Source organism: Callospermophilus lateralis, unplaced genomic scaffold, assembly GCF_048772815.1.
Source record: "Callospermophilus lateralis isolate mCalLat2 unplaced genomic scaffold, mCalLat2.hap1 Scaffold_399, whole genome shotgun sequence".
NCBI lineage: Eukaryota > Metazoa > Chordata > Mammalia > Rodentia > Sciuridae > Callospermophilus > Callospermophilus lateralis.
The window spans coordinates 816,544-822,134 of record NW_027514353.1 but is presented as its reverse complement, the minus strand read 5'-3'; positions in this window follow the sequence as shown (position 1 = coordinate 822,134).

Below are 5,591 nucleotides of genomic sequence, written 5' to 3'. Positions count from 1 at the left end.
TGGAGGTCAGAAACCTTACAATGGAAGGCGAGAGTTCATCCACAATGACTGATCTTTTTGTAATTTTGGCTTTTTATGCACACATGGGATCTTTTTTAGATCCATCAGGCATTGAGAATCTAATCCACAGCTACACACGAGGCCAAGAGTCTCATTCAGACACATCCAAATAGTAATGTACCAGTGTTGAATAAAAATGACCTTTAAAATACACATCATGTCCCAAAGGAATCTACTTGCATTGATGTTAAACTGGGTCATTTACTGTAGAAATATTAGGATTTGTAAGCACCATTCACTGAAGTCAATTTTCAGTACTAGGAAACAAATATGTATTTCAGGTGGTTTAAAATTTCTGAGAATAATCTTGTGAAAGTTGATTATAAATCCACATATATGAACATGAATGAATTTAGGGAGTGTTTAATAAGATACATATATTTTATATTTTGAAAAATCTAGAGAGTATATATATATATATATATATATATATATATATATATATATATATATATATATATATATCATGGAGAAATATTACAATGAAAATTTGACAAGATTTATAACAGATACCCTTGATAAAGCAGAAGGCAAATCCAAGTATACACCATGACTCCTATGAAAGTCTTGTATTTCTATTCTGTTAGGTTTCTTTTTATCCATTATATTAGGATTAGTAGTCATAGTCTAGTAGGGTATATGTTAGTGTCAGGGATCAGTATTTCAAATGGAAAATAGGAAAATGAATCTAATGTGTATGCAAATATGTGCTACACAAAAATCTTGCCACTCTCTCCAGAACAATGCCTTGACATTAACTTCGCTCGAAGTAAGACACAATTAGTGGAGAGGAGTTTGAAAACCTCTGATTACATATGTGAACTCTGGAGTTCACAACATTGGATGTTGTAGAACAGTTTCCAAAAGTGAGGGAGAGGTTAAACACTCCACAAACATGGAGCTCTGCTCGCCTAAAGACTTCTTGAGAAACTGCCTCTGAGGTTGGGCACATGAAATATATGTAGTTGTCAGGACATTTAGTTACCTTTGTAGTGACACCAACAAATCTGTGTCTGCATCTTTGTAACCTGGAGGAAATGGTTCTTTATTTTCTAGTGAACATGAGGCAGCAGTTCTGAATTCTCTCTTTGTGGGTAAACTGTGGCCACTGGTAGTTAAGTGTCCCTGTGTGGTCTGTGAAGCCATTTGGTCATCCTCCATTTTCGTGGTGTTTCTTACTGCTGCACTGGGAGTTTGGCATTGGCTTAATGAAATACAAGGAGTTCAACAAGGAAAAAATGCTGGAGGGAGTTCTGTCACTTGTGGTTGGTCAGGGTCTTCAGGAGAATGTTCGAAACACGGGTCTACCTCACATAGCTTTTCCCCTTGACTATAGCCACAGGATTATGAACATTGCCCTTAAACCTCTCAATATAACAAGATGCCTTTCCATATAAGCGTCTGCTTCCTGCACCATGTCAGTCACAAGTCTTTTGGAAGCCAATCCAGATCCACGTGATCCCATCACAGGTATTTATTTAAAAACCTATAGTCCACTGCTCTAAGCCCACTACTCAGGAGGCTCCAACTTACTGGCATCTCTGTTCTACACCATTTTCATGAAATCCAGTCAATCAAGGCACTGTCTGGTACACTCATAATCAGCTATAGGACATCCAAAGGTTCTCCAGTGCCACCTGGTCATGGGAAATTCAAAAATTTCATGGTATTTATCTAGCCATTTTTCATGGATGAAGTTGGAGTGACTGTGGGTTTCAATTTATTCAGGAACCATTAAATGGTGAGGAAGCTGAGTTCAATGAAAGCTCTGGAGAACTCTCACAGGCAAGGCTCCCCAAAGAGTGGCCAAAAGGTGACATGAAGCCAGGCCCATTGAGGTCTACAATGTGAGGTCCATGTGTGTATTGAGTCTTAACTGTGGCTGCCAAGTCTTTCAGAATAAAATCATGGAATATCCTGGCTGAGATTCCCAGTGCTCTGTGGAAAGCCACCCTGGGCCTAGATCTCAGTTTCCAAGCGCGAGTCTCATGCGTGGCCTTGTATAATCCCAATACAATTCATGGCAATACTTCTGTGAGGTCAGTTCAAGAACTCAGTCTCCAAGGGGAATCACAGCAGAGTTCAAGTCCAGGTGGACCCAGTCATCTCTTCGAACCGCCACACAAATGACCACAATTAAAAACAAAACACTCCTACATGGCACTCATCTTCTTCCATAAAGACACTCATAATAACATCTGGATAAAGGTTTCCATGAGGGGCACAGCCCAAAACAGCGTCCAAAATAAGCTCTCTTGCCCCTCATTTGCCTAAAATCAGGGTGGCTTTGACACCCTTGTTGTGAACCAGGAGTGATCTGTAAGTGTAAAAGAAATTGAAATTAATCTGTAAAATTTAAAGTTTAAAAGACCGGGTGTTGTAAAGTTTCTAAGCTGCAAGGCGTGGGTTAAAATGTAAAGGACCAGGTATTGTTAAGTTCCTATGCTACACACAGAATCTGAAATTCCTGCAGCATGTAGGACAATTCCCGGAATGCCCAGTAAATTTTCCCCTGACTGCCTGATTGTTAATAACCTAGGACCCTTTGTGGCCTGGCACATAGGCATCGCAGGGCCTAAACCAATGAGTTTCAATGTGTACCCCGCTTTAGAAGTGACCTATCACTCCTGCCCGACCTGTTCCCGTCAATTAATGAGCTAATCATGTTTAGGAATTGTTGTTTGATTTTCCCGTGGTGAATGATGATTTGTTAAAGGAGACTGTGATCTATGTAAAGTCCTGCCCTCCCCAAAAAGTGTACTTAAGCACTGCTCAACACCTACTTTTGGCTCAGGGCTGCTCTTCCTTCTTGAGTGAGCACGGAGCCCCAGCATGCTGGATTGGAACTCAATAAATGCCTTTTGCTGTTGCATGATCCACGGTCTCTTGGTGGTCTCTTCCTCCGCCATTCGCTGGACGCTTAATTTTGGTGAGTTGGCCGGGAATCATGCAGCACCGAACAAGGAGACTCCAACGGACCCCTCTGGGAGTAAGTAAGGTGCCTCTTTCCATTTTTCCTTGTGATCACTCAGACCTTTTAGTTCAGGTTTGGTTTTTCGGTTTTCGGTTTGGGTTGGCAGAGTGGCTGCCAGCAGAGCGTGTAAGTTCCCCCTGGCTGTGGTGGACAAACGTGTCCTAAAGCCACAGGCCACGTTCTTGCAAGGGACACCTTGAAGGACTCGGGGAGGGACGGATGTGCTCTCATTAGGTGAGGAGGGACGGATGAGCCCTCAGTAAGTGACTCTGTTGCCAACCCATCAGGTCTTGCTGGCTACTTTTTTTCTCTCAGGTTGAATTTACTGTCTGTCTTTGTGGTCTAACCCATCAGGTTTTGCCAGTTACTAGGTTCTAATCTTTACTTCTGAACTCGTGTTAAACGTTAACTGTGTGTTCGTGTTTGTGTCACGTTTGTGTTGTCCTTGTCTCTGTTTGAGTAACTCTCATAATGGGAAAAAGCCATTCCATGCCTCTGTCCCTGAAGCCTTTCCTGGTCCCTGCCTCCAATCTGACCCCTTTGCCCACAATCCTATCACTCAAACCTTCTTCTCCTCCGCCTCTTCCCTCCATTCTTCCCAAGTCACAAGATTGTAGATCTTTGGGTTGTGAACAAACGGGAGCTGCATGATGGTCTTTGTGTGTCTTTTTGTCTGTGTTTCTGTTAAATGTGATGGCATTGTTTGGACCGATGCAGAGTCCCAAGTTCCAACCTGCCTTAGATGTGTGGAAGTAACTTTAGCTAAATTTTAACTTAATGCTTCTCCTGTGAGGGATCAAAAGTCAATAGAACCACCAGCTTTTCTGTTCTCACTTTTTACACCTCTCTTAGCTGTGTTTCAAAGAACTTTGATAAACTTTACTCCCCTTTGTTAAGCGAGATTAGGAAAGCAGTGTTTTCTTTTCTTCCCGTAGTTGGCTTGAGCATGCCCACTGCAGAGGGAAATGCCTGGGGTCTAAGTACTTTGATATCTCGCTTAAACTTTTCTCAAAACCCTGTCCTCATTATTAAATTGTCCTTAATTGGCTTTGGGGATGGGAACCAAACCTTCAGTGATAAATTTTGACACCCCAGAGACAACTTTCAATGAACCTCACTCTGCCCTCTTGGGGAAGCCTAGCACTCAAAACAACTGCAAGCAGAGTATGAACTTTTTGGAATCTGACTACTGAAAAGTTGGGAGATATAGAATATGCCTGGTGCCTGGGATCAAACCACCAGAGGAACAAATCCTGTAAGTAAATTGTGAGGCTAAAGGACTCCCAGCAGCTGCCAGAGCCATTTTGCTGTGGGGAACTCCCTTATTCCTTACCTGGACTTTAAGGATTACTCCACCTCTGTTTACTTAACAAAAGGGACAATGAATGAATTAATATGTTGATATTATAGATTGTTTCTTGGGGATGATCTTGGCTGAATGTGTATCTAAAAATGAATTTTATTGTAACAATCTGGTATCTAAATTGGTTTCTAAAGCATTGCACTATCTTACAGTTAAAAGTTGGGTTAAAAAATTGTTTAGCTTGATTTCAGGTAGTTCCTGCTAGGAAACTTAAATACTTAAGATAAAAAAAATGATTAAAGAGTTTTAATTTTGAACCATGTAGCCTGAGAAAATTTCACTAGATATACCAGTGAATTAACTTGGGCAAAGATAATAAATTATGATATGATATCTGTTCCCTTCAATGTGTAAGATTTTTTTAAAAAGGTGCTAAATTAAAACGTTGGTCTAGCTTAGTGAAATGACATTAATTAGCAACAGTCTTGGAAATTTTTAAAGCTTAATTTCGGATACACATGGTAGTCTGTGGTTGTTTTTAAAATTTTTTTCAAGAAATTTAATGTAACTTACTACTACTTTAGAAACTTCAGAACAAAGAACGTGGCTTAATGATCCTAGAGAAACTTCTTCTGATGGTGGCTTTAATATTATCAAAAAATGATCATATTTTCGGTTTTTTGTGAGCAAGATTTTCTAGTGTAGAAAAATCTAAAGATATAAAATTTTGAGAATTACATCTTAAACTTGCATCATAATTTTCAACATTCAAACCTGGAAATTATGACTTATAGCTAAAATGCGTTAGGTATGAGGTTTCTGCTCAGAACTCCAGCCTTTACAGTTTTCAAGTCCTCAGCCAGGACTTAAGTTGATATGCAAATAAAAGAAGCCTGCAGCACTCAGCAGGAGACAGATAAAAAGGAGTAAAACTGTCTTTTTACCTGAACTCAAACTAGACCAAAACAAAAAGTACATTATATGGTATTTACTAATTACTGGCCAGGCATCTTTTTTGGGACTCTTGCTTTTTCTTAGATTCTGTATTTTTTTTTTTTTTTTTTGAGCTCATGATCTTGATCCTGCAGATGGGTTAATATTTTCTGATCAGTTCTATTTTTGATCAACTGTGGAGTTTTCAAACATTGCAATGGAGATTTCACCTGAAAAAGCTACAAGGCCTTCACTATTGTGTTATGTGTTACACTTGTGTTACGTGTTGTATGTCGGTATGTCTGTATGTGTGTATGTCCA